The sequence below is a fragment of the Cupressus sempervirens genome, chromosome 7, assembly GCF_028749045.1.
Source record: "Cupressus sempervirens isolate cs-2001-9-10 chromosome 7, ASM2874904v1, whole genome shotgun sequence".
NCBI lineage: Eukaryota > Viridiplantae > Streptophyta > Pinopsida > Cupressales > Cupressaceae > Cupressus > Cupressus sempervirens.
Window position 1 is genome coordinate 385,587,977 of NC_143124.1, and position 12,674 is coordinate 385,600,650.

Consider the following 12,674-nt stretch of genomic DNA (forward strand, 5'->3'; position numbering starts at 1 on the left):
TTTTCTTATCACACCCCCCTTAAGATTTCTTGTCGCTTCTTTCTTTGTAGAGCTTCTTGAATAATTCTAATTTCTTCAATTATGATTGTGTCCAAATCAAACTTGGGTAGCTCAATCACCTTATCTAAGTTTATATCCTCAAATGATGTAACTTCATCACTCTTTGTTGTGCTTGAACTCAGCCTTGATATCTATAATGGTGTCGCATGTGTACTCAACCTCAAAAGAATGTGGCAGATGAGAGGAGATGTAGAAACTAGAAATGTAATAGAGTCTATATTTTAATTTTCTCCTCAAGCTCAGTAGTTAGCTTCAACTCTTCAATCTTGTCTCCTTCCTTCTGGACTTCACCCTATGATGGTGGAATAGGTATAGGAATTTCTTCCTAAACCTTGCACACTTTGGTTCCATCCTTCTCAATAATCACTACAACTGATAAACTTGAACCATTTAGGATTGACATTGATGTATTTTTAGGTTGTGTTTTTGCCTCTTTCATTTGAATGACAATTGTTGGCATTGTAGATGGTGTCTCAAATGTAACATCCTTCTATTCCAAGTTTACGCTTTGATATCTTTGAAGATCTTGTGATTCCTTATCCTCTATCTCTATATTTGGTGGGGGCACATTTGTTGTATCTTGTTGTTTCTCCCCTTTAGATGCAACCTCTACCTTTTCAATTTAATTTACTCACCAATATTTGATTACTACATAAAAGTGCTACATTGGTAGAGTCTTGCAAAAAAAATTCAAGTCATGTTCACTCAAAGGATTGACATTTTGTGATGTTTTATAAGGAACATCCTTGATGCTCATTGAGTCCTATTGAATCTCTTGATCATCATGTAGGGGACTAGAACTTGGCATTTGTGCATCCTATACATCTTGTTACTCTTCTTCAATTGTTGCTTCATTTTTTCTTCCTTTAGTACCCTACGCATTACCTTCATTGACTGGGTTCACCTCTTTGTCTTTCTTTGCCTCATCCTTGCTAGGTTCTTTCTCTTCTTGTTCACCTTTCTCAATTATTTCTTGAGTGGATAACCAATAAATAGATTTCCAAATTCATGTACTTTTTGTTACCACATCTTCTATATTCTTCTTTAGAATATGGAATGCTCTGTATTTGGGAGTAAATTTCCCTTTATGCTTCTCCATTGCTTTTGAAATCATCTTTTAATCCAATTTAGGCATAACTTTGACTAGTGTAGTTTCCCTTATTTATCTTTTAGTTTGTAAGATGAATAGCCACTTTTGCTCAATTTTTTCATAAAGACTTGTGGGTAAAGAGTTGGAAATCTCTAGTGGAGTAGTTTTGAAAGTAGCCATCATATCATATATAACCTCTTTGACCTTATTTTTATCAACACTCCCTAGCTTATAAAAATCAACAGAAGTAAATGTTGACAAATCTGCATTGTTTTTAATGTTTTCACATAGGCTGTCAATGTCAGAAGAGGGATTTTGGCTTACCACTTTGAATTGACCTAAGTCATAAAACTCTATCTTCTCCTCATCTGAATTCTCTTGTGGCTTGTACTTCTTCCTTAATATTTTAAAGGTCTTTTGAGTAGGCTAGCTTAGCTCTACTATGTCACTTGCTCTCTTTCCTTTAGGCTTTTCAATTTCTTTAACCTATGCAATAGCTACTCTAGTACTTTCCCTGGTTAAAGGTATAACATGCTTTTTCTATGACTGCTTCATAGTCTTTGTAATGGTTTCATACTAGATTAAGATAATCACTCTATTGTCTTCCTTAAAGATACTATATATATTTTGAAGACTACCTATTCCATCATGAATTACACTTGAATTGTCAACCCAGGGACATAGGACTTGAAATAGGTCAGCACAATATGTGTACTAAGTTCCTTTAAGAGTCTTAACACCTATGTTGTAGGAAAGTAAAATGCATGAAAGGAATCTATACTACTGTGACTAAATAGTAAACACACTTGGACTAACAATAGATAACTATAGAAAGATTTGGAAAATGAATTCTAAACTAGTTAACAACTCAAAACATCTACCATGATCATTTTCCACAAATTCTATAGGATCTTTCATAGTAAAAATGTTGCAAGACTAATACAATAAATCTATCTTGAAAATAAGAAATTGTAAGGAATGAATCTACTCTACCTAAATCAACTCCACCTCCCAAGTGGGCCCCCTTGGATGGTTTCAACTAACCAAGAACACAATGAATATTCCAAAATCACTTTCATTAGAATCCTTCTTTGATTACATTGACTAAATAATTCATGAAGAACTAAAAAAGAGTAACTTCTAAATCTTAAACTAGCAGTGTCTATTTTCTCATTACCTACTAAGAAAATCTCAATCCATTATATATAGGATTGAATACCTATTAAAAAAATGACATAAAATAGTCTTGAGCAAACATCACCAGAAAAGAAGGAAAAATATCAACCATGACATAGTACATTTATTAAGCAACATAATATCAACTCATAGGAAATATTGCAAGTTGAATCATCCTAGATTTTTTGGGACAATAATTTCTCTGTAGGCACAACTTATCCATAAGAACTAAACTATTCTTTTCTTGCCATGATTGGTCTCCATCATTCTTCTTTCTTAAATGTAGTAATCACCACCCTTTGTGTCGCTCTTTATTTCCTGAAGGTTAAAAACATTCGGAACAAATATGCAAGATAACATTCCTACTCTTATTTAGATATTAGAACATAGCTTAAAATATTTATATGAAATACTACATTCTGTGTATGATATTAAGTAAAGTATGTCATATACACTACCCATAGGTTTAGTAAGTTCTAGTTGTTTCTGGCATAAGTTCACAAGATATTTAAACAAATGTTTTGGAAATGATTTTTACAAAGCATAGAGAGTAAGTCCAAACTATAAAAACCATATCAAAATGAAGACATTAATATGCCTCATTATCTATCCTCCACTATGCAAATGCTTGTTGTCAAGCATTATACTTCTCTACCATAACTCAATTTAACTGCAAGAAGTAGTCAAGCCATCCACAGGTATGAAATTGTTGGACTGCTTCTACGTCCACAAGAAAAATACTATGAACAAATGGTTCATATACCCACAACTATTTTCCCATCTCTAAAAAAATTCTTAGCCTCAAATTTCTTTATTCTCAATACCCGGAAAATTTTTACCCCTTTAACACTTCTACAAATACACTCTTCTCAGAATTTCAAATTGATTTTTTGATAAATGCTGATACCACATTCTCTTAACAAAACTTTGTTATGTTTGGCATGGAAAATATTGATGCAATTAATTATGAAGGACATAAAGTGTTAACTAAAAGTGTTCTTCTAATAAATCATAGTCTTTTTTCAGTTATGTCAATCAGTGGAGATCTTTCCCAAAATTGCAATGAAAATGTATGACAAATACAAAATGATTTTAAAAAATTAAAATCAGACCAAACCAAAGTACAACCTATAATGTGGACATGACTAAGGTGATGTGGAGATGAAATTTGGAAATTAATACACTTTCTAAGCCCCCACTAAATTTTGACAAGTGTCCACACTTAAAAATTTTGGCACAGGAATGAGAAACTGGCTTAAGGCTTATATGATACATTTAATGTAGCATTATATATAAATAGTGAAACTAATGCTCTAAAAATGAATAAAGAGTAAAAAATGTTGTACTTAAAATTTGAGAGTGTACTTCTACATGAAAACTAATAAGGTGGCTAAGTTTGATGACCATAGAAAAGGTATTGATGATATGGTTTATTAAAAGTAGTAAAAATAAAATTTGTGGGTGATGTGGAGTGTGAGTGGATGATAGATAAATAAATGAGATGAGTTGATATGAAGAAAAGGAAAAATGAATAAAAGAATAGACCTTATATTAGATGAGGTTTTATTATGAGTGCTTAGTGAGGTTTTGCCATGGTATGGCTATAGGAAGAAGGTTTTCAACTTCTACTATAGGAACTGTGTCAGCTGGTAAATTGTTGAGTTGGAACTACTTCATGAACTCATCTTTGGTCTATAGTTTATGATAGAGGTGAAACCTATGGCCATTTATATGAAATTTAAACTAGACAGGATCAATGGTGTTTAGCTAGAGTGCTCCATTATCGAATAAACACTAAATTTCATAAGGCCCTAGCCACTGAGTCTACAACTTCTCTAGATTCTCTTTGAAACAATAATCATATAGGAGAGCCTAGTCTCCCACTTGGAATTGTTTATTATTGATATGTTCATCATGCCACTTCTTTTGCTACTGCTGAATGATCTCTATTATTTCCAACACTATCTTTCTTATTTCATCTAGTGAGTTCAAGTGGAGAAGTCTCTCTTGTTGTGCTATAGGAAGATTGATGTTTAATTCCAAAGTAGTATGCAGTGTTTTGTGCTCAAATTCAATAGGAAACATTGCTTCTTTTCCATACACAAGTTTAAATGGAGTGAATCTAGTTGTTGTATTCCATGTAGTTCAATATGCCCATACAACTTTAGTTAACCTGCTGCTCCAATCCTCCCTATGTATTTGCACTATCTTGGTCAGAATGGCCTCAATTTATCTATTGGTGACTTTTGCTTGCTCATTTGCCTAGATTTCCAGTGCCTTATGTTGTATTCATTCATAATTTTAGTGATCAAGTTTGATGTGAATTGGGCATCTTGATCTATGAAAAGTTCTCTAGGAACTCCATAGCATGTGAATATTTCTTCATATAAGAATTTAGCTACTTTCTCATCTCTTACATGTTTCATTACCTTGACCTCCAACTATTTAGTTAAATAATCCATACATACTAAGATGTAGGATTTTTCATTTCATGGTGGGTCAATTGGACCTATAAAGTTTATACCCCACTTTTCAAAGGGTATTACAATAATCTATGGATTGAGTGGTATCTCATCTAACTTGGTTGGTCTGCCCATCCTCTAGTATTTGTCACACTTGGTGGTATAATTTGTTGCATCCTTATGTAATGTTGGCCAATAATATCTAGTTTTAAGTACCTTTAGTGCTATTCTCTTTCTTGCAAAAAGGCCTCCACATGGTTCATTGTGATAGACATGTAGTATGTCATATATCTCATCCTCTTTGACACATCTCCTCATGACCTGGTCTAGTCTAGTATAGAATAGATTGTTATCTATCCATGAATAATGAAAACTTTTCTCTACTATCTTCCTCCTATCTTTGTGAGAGAAGTGTGGGGGCATGCTATTTGTAGCAAGATAGTTTGCTATGTCTACATAGCATGGTGTATGAGTTGATATGTGGAACAAGTGCTCATTTGGAAATGTATTGTCAATTGGAGTTTGATCTTCATCAGCAAGGTGTAGTCTAGACAAATAATTAGCAACAATTTTAGACTTTCCTGTTTTATCAATAATGGTAATATCAAACTCTTGCAAGAGCAAGAGCCATCTTGCCAATCTACAATAGGTTTGTTCATTAAGTACCTTATAGAGGAGTGGTCATTATGAACAAAAATAGGATATCCAGTTACATAATGTCAGAATTCATTTAGTGCATAGACTACAACAAAAAGTTCTTTCTCAATTATTGTGTAATTTAATTCAGGACCATGGAGGCTTTTACTAATATAGTAGATTGCATTTTCAATATTAGTAGGCTTTTTTCCTAATACGACACCTACAACATAGTCCAATGCATTAGTATGGATATGAAATGGAATTGACCAATCTAATCCTTTTAGAACTAGTGTTGTGGTGAGGAGTTGTTTAAGTTGTAGGAAGGCTTCATTACATGTGGGTGTCCAATTGAATTCAGCTTCCTTAGTCAACATTGTATACAAAGGACTAGCTATTTTATTGAAATATTTGATGAAATGTCTATAATAGCTAGCATGACCTAAAACAGATCTTACATCCTTTGGTTTTGTAGGTATGTGCAAGGTTAAAATTACCTCTATCTTAGCTAAATCTACTTGTATTCCTATAGCTGATATAAAATGACCAGCACCAGTCCTTGCATGAGCATAAAAAATTTCTCACTATTGACTGATAGATTATGTTCTTTGCACCAAACAATAACCTTCTTAGGATTTATTAAGGATTCCTTAAAGGTGACTCCAAACACCATGAAGTTATCCATGTATATTTCCATGTAGTTATGTGATATATCAGCAAAAAAGTTGATCACAACTCTTTGAAATGTCATGGGAGCATTACATAGGCCAAATGGCAAGACATAGTATGTAAAAGTAACCCATGGGAATGTAAATGTGGTTTTATCCTGATCCATCTAGGAAATAAAAATATTCCTTACTAGCAAGAGTGTCCAAAAATTGATCAATGAAGGGTAAAGGAAAGTAATCCTTCTTGGTTGCCTTATTAAATTCTCTGTAATCTACACAAATCCACCATTTCCCTCCCTTTTTAGGTACTATAACCAAAGGTGAGACCCATCTACTCTCAGATATAGGGTACATAAAACCAACTCAAGCAACTTTTGCAATTCAGTTTTAACTATTTCTCTAAGTGTTGGATTAATCCTCCTTTGGGGTTAATAGAGTGGAAGACACCCTTCATTGATATATATTCTATGAGTGCATAATGTAGGACTTAACCCTTTCATATCCCCATAGTTCCATGCATAAGCCTTTTCATGTTTTTGAAGAAGCTTTGTTAACTATTTCATCTATTTGGGAGGCATTTTGTGATTGACATGGAGATTATGACTTTTTGACAACACAATAGTAGTTGTGTGATTAACCATAACATCTTTAGAGATTGAACTTTTATTTGGTTCACATGGTAAAATTTGATGGATAATGTCTAGCTCCTTGGGAAAAAAATAATTCTCATTAAATTCCTCATATGTAGTTAGTTCCAACATAGAACTGTCAGATACATCCTTTTCTACCACACAAGTATTATTAAGAATACACTGAATTACTGAATCTTTCTCCTAAAACTTTAGAAAAGACTATCTATGTAACATCATAACTTGTGCTATAGATTTTAACTCTTCCTCTCCATCTCCTAAATCTGGCCATATATATGTGCTTAAATCTAGTTGGGGTTGTGCTAGAGGATACAAGTCAAATTTCTTTGTTTCCTATCCATTTGATATGGTCATACTCCTTGACCTAAAAATTATATTTGTATTGGCTATCGCTAACCATGGTCACCCTAAAATGATAGGATAATTGGATAAATTGACTTTTGGGGATAAAATCATGAAATCTATAGGGTACTCTAGAGAGTTTAGGGTTACTACTATGTCTTCTATCATCCCATCGGGAGTGATAGTAGAACTATCTACAAGTTGTATAATTGTTGGGGTAGCCCTTAATCCTTCTATATTTAACTTTTTCATAGTATCCTTAGTCATAATATTTATAGCAACACCAAGATCAATCAAAGCATTTTTAGTAGAATGACCATTTATAATCACATTCACAAGTGGACTTCCTAGATCAGAATACTTAGGAATAACCAATTTTCCTAACGTAATATCAGCTAGTTGTCCTACAACATGGACTATAGTTGGGTGATTTTTCTTTCTCCCAGGCTTTTTTAGATAGGCTTCTCTGATGACTTTTCCATAAATAGGAACATCTTTAATAACTTGGAATAAAGGAATATGGTCATGCATGTTCTTTAGCTGATCAATGATGTCAAAGGATTGTTCCTTTGCTTGTGTAGGTTTAATTTGTATGAGCTTTTGTGGAAAAGGTGGTTCAACTACTATTTGGGTTTGAGCTAAGCTAGTTACACTAGTTGGGTCAACTATTTGTGACTAAGAAGTTGTAGGTTCTAATGCTATAGGAGTATCTTATATTGTAGTTATGAGAGTCAATTTAGGTGTTGGTAGGGTTGTACTAGATCTCAAATGTATATTTGCAACATTTAGAGCATAAGTAGGGTATTGTTGAGCATTAATAGAATACATGAGTCATTGTGGCTACTAGTTATTTGGATTTGGTTGGGGTTATGTAGGCAAATGAGTTTGCTTTTGAGGTCTAGAACTTGTAGGTGGTGGCATTAGTGTAGGTTGTTGGACTGGAGGTGGTTGTTGTGGATTACCATGATTTTGGTTAGGCCATTTTTGAGGTTCTCTTAGTTTGTAGAATGCCAATTCCCTTGGGGTGGTTGCCATTGGTTCTACTGATTCTATGATTGATTATTTTTCTAGTTAGACCACTGGTTTTTTTGCTAGTTTGGTCAAGAAAGTTGGGAGTTTTGAGTCCATTGATGTTGTTGTGGATTATTTTTCCAAGCATTATTCCAATTAGGTTTACTATATTGTAAAGGACCTTGGTTACTATAGTTTTTCCATTGATTACCATATAGATTTAAATTTTGTAAAGGGTCTTGAGGCATAGCTTAACATGAGGCCCATTGCTGGCATTGAGCAAAAAAGAATACTTACTCATCCTATCCTTCTATCTTGATGTACTTAGTTGGAAGATGTTGGTTCTCTATGCTAACAACCAATTTGCATTGAAAATATTTCTTCTGCTTCTAGCAATGTGGATAGTACTCAGCTAACTACATCTCACCCTTGGCATGCTTCTTCTTTGTAGTCATCGTGTCAAGATGTGTAGTGACATCATTTATGATATCCTACTTAAAATCTAAGAGTATATTAGATATCTCAAGATTTGAAATACCTTGACTGATCCCTTTAGTGATTGTGGATTGGTGTCCTCTGCCTTTCTTCATAGTTGACCTTGAGTAGTTAAGAGATATTTTTTTGAGGTCATCCCAAGAAGATTGATATACATCACCACCATCCATTAGGTCTAGTGCTTCTAGACAATTATCATTCACTCCTCTCAAGAAGTCTAGTTTCTATGAATCCTCTACTAGTACATGCTGGGGGTTCTTTTGTAGTGTGTACAAGAAATGTGAAACATAGTCTTCCAATTTTTTATCCTTCTTTTGTGATATTCTAAAGATATCATCTCCTCTTGAATCATTTTCCTTGCAATACTCTTTGTATTTCTCTAGAAACAAAGTTTTGATTTCATCCCAAGTACCTATAGGATTGGCTCCTAAGCCCATGAATCATCATAAGGCTGATTCTTTCAGTGTTTCTAGAAATAATTTAAGCTTATGGGAATCAATGTTATATTCAAAGCTATGATAGAGTATGTCAAACTCAAATAAGAAAGTATCAAGATCTTTGGTTACAAGGCCATAGAACTTTGGAACAGCAACTATGGGTATATTTTTGAGATTAGCATTGGTTATGAGGCTTGGGAGAGGAAATGGAAAAGTAGGTTGTGCCATTACTAGAGGTATTTGATTATGGGGTTGCTACTGAAAAGGAACATTGGCTATGGGATTGTTAAAAACAAGTGGATTTGGACCAAAACTATCAAGGAAGCTGGCCAATATTTTAGAAAAAGGCAAAAGACCACTTGTATCCAAGGGTTCTTCTCTAGAGGATGATCCTATAGGAAAATTAGGGCTTGCATCCTCAAAAGGAAACTTAGCTTCTTCTTCAATTTCTTCATTCAAATTAACAAACTCCCGTGGAAAAAATATCCCATACTCATCTCGTTGTCTTCCTCTTTGATGCATGCAATTAAATTGGTGACTTGTTAATCAAGCCCACAACTTTGCAATTTTTAGCTAACAAACTAATTTGAAAATAAAGAAATCATGAAGGTTCATAGTTTGACACCATCCCTGGCAATGGCACCAAAAATGTAAGGGTTTCATAATAGATGAAGATAATCACTCCATTGTATTCCTCAAAGATACTATATATATTCTAAAGACAACCTATTACATCATGAATTACACTTGAATTGTCAACCCAGGGACATAGGACTTGAAATGGGTTAGCATAGTATGTGCACTAAGTTTCTTTAAGAGTCTTAACACCTATGCTACAACAAAGTAAAATGCATGAAAGGAATCTATACTACTGTGACTAAATAGTAAACACACTTGGACTAACAATAGATAATTGTAGAAAGCTTTGGAAAATGAATTCTAAACTAGTTAACAACTCAAAACATCTACCATGATCATTTTCTACAAGTGTTGCAAGAATTTTCACAATAACAATGATGCAGGACTAATATAGTAAATCTATCTTAAAAATAGGAAATTGCAAGGAATGAAACTACTGTACCTAAATCTATCCCACTTCACAAGTGGCCCCCCTTAGTTGGTTTCAACTAACTAAGAACACAACAAATATTCTAAAATCACTCTTTTATTAGAATCCTTCTTTGATTACATTGATTGAATAATTCATGAAGAAAAAAAAGAGAGTAACTTCTAAATCTTAAACTAGTAGTGTCTATTTTCTCATTACCTGCTAAGATGATCCCAATCCATTATATATAGGATTGAATACTTATTAAAAACATGACATAAAAAGTTCTTGAGAAAACATCACCAAAAAAGAAGGTGGAAGATTAACCATGACATAGTACATTTATTAAGCAATAGAATATCAACTCCTAGGAAATATAGCAAGTCGAGTCTTCCTAGATTTTCTGGAACAATAATTCCTCTACAGGCATGGCTTATCCATATGAATTGAATTGTTCTTTTCTTTCCATGATTGGTCTCCATCATTCTTCTTCCTTAAATTCAGTATTCACCACCATTTACATCACTCTTTATTTCCTAAAGGTTAGAAAAATTCAAATTACATATGCAAGATAACATTCCTACTCTTACTCAGATATTAGAACATAGCTTAAAATATTTATATGAAATACTACATTCTATGTATAATATTAAGCAAAGTATTTCATACACACTACCCATAGGTTTAGTAAGTTCTAGTTGTTTCTGGCATAAGTTCACAAGATATTTAAACAAATGTTTTGGGAAAAATTTTCAAAAAGCACAAAGAGTAAGTCCAAACTATAAAAACTATATCAAACTTAAGACATTAATATGCCTCATCAATCTTCTTGGGTTTCTCTTTCTTTACTATCTTTTTGTTTGCCTTCCTCTTTTTCTTAGTTTCCTTAGGTTCTTCCTCAACTTCTTCTCCCTTAGCACCTTCTACATTAACATATTCAGCTTATCCTAGGCCTTGTGTAAGTTCCAGTGGTGCTTGGATTTTTCTTTTTCTTCTTCTTCATCATCTTCTTCTTCTACTTCTACTACTTCCTCATCAACTTCACCAAACTTTTCTTTTAGTTTCTTCACTATTTTGTTCTTTCTTATAATAGAGATAGTCTATAAATTAATTTTTCTTCTATATTTTGCCTCATCATAGTTTCCAAAGGATGTTTCATCCTTATTAATTTCCTCTACTGATAAGGCTGTGATTGCTACAAAGGCTTCATCCACATTGATCTCATATGGCTAGGTTTTAACCATTTGACCCTGGGTATTTCTACTTGCACATATGTATAATATGCATCAACTAGGAAAAACACATCATTTTAATGTTGTTCCACTAATGATACATGAATCCTCAATCTTTGTTTCATTGATTTACTAAAATATTCAAAATAGCTAGTCATTAGTGACTCAAAATTGTCTCCAAGTTGCTCAATGAATTCTGAAATCTGCTATGTAACTAACCTTTTGGTCTTCCAAGAAACTTTAGCAAAGGTGGGGAATGTGTTTTGAATATAGAAAACTATGAAAATAATCAAAGAACCAAACTTGCAAGATGCACTTTTGGCCTTCCTAATATCTTCCAAGTTTTCTGATAATTGCTATAGTTGTAATTTGGAAAGGTTATAGGAATGATTTCTCTTCACAATTTTGTAACCTAAGTCCACTACCATACAAGAAACATGATCTAATGAGCTTGACTAAAAGAACTTATGGGTGAATTTGACTACAAAGGCAATAATGGGATCTAAAATAGTGTTGATTGACATCCCACACTTGTTCTACATGACACCTATATTTGTTTCAATATCCTCCTTTGCATCACTCTACATGCTCTTTGGTCAATTAAGGGTAGGATACCCTATTACCCTATGAATAACCCTTTTAGAAATTGTGATTGGTCCACCCTCTAACCAAAGCTGGTTGTCATGCATACGGCTTAGAATAATCTGAAGCCATTATGTTTTAAACATCTAAGGAAAGTCTAGGGCATACATTAACCCTTTTCGGTCAATGATCTTATTCTCTTCCCTCAAAACAATATTATCACATAACTTATAGTAGGTATATCTAATATCCATGTCTCCTACCTTTCTAATCTTTCTAGTATAGAAACATCTCACATCCTAGATCATGTGACTTTGGTGGCATCATAGATAGCACACCAGTTGAATCTTCCTTGTATGCACTCTAAGGAATTTCTTAGAAAGGGGGCTACCTAACATCATTGCTAATCAAGTGAACATTGAAAATTTTATTCCCCTCTTTCCTAATAGTAGACCAAGAACTAGCTAATATTTTAATTTCCTAGGGTTTTTGATAAAAAAACAATGTAACTTGACACAAGTTGAATACCTCTTGAATTAATATAATGGTGTCAAGTAATAGTTAGACCTGGTTTGTAAACACTAGAATCTCCTTTTTCAATTCACTTTCATGCTGTTCAAACTATGACAAGTGCAAATGAGAAAAAAATTTGACTATATAATCATTCAAATTCAACATTAATTGCTCAATGCTCACACAGTTGTAAGCTTGACTATCATAGAATTTTTAACATGTTTGGCTAACATAGCAAGCTTGGCTCATACTAGCCCTGACCCAATCACTTG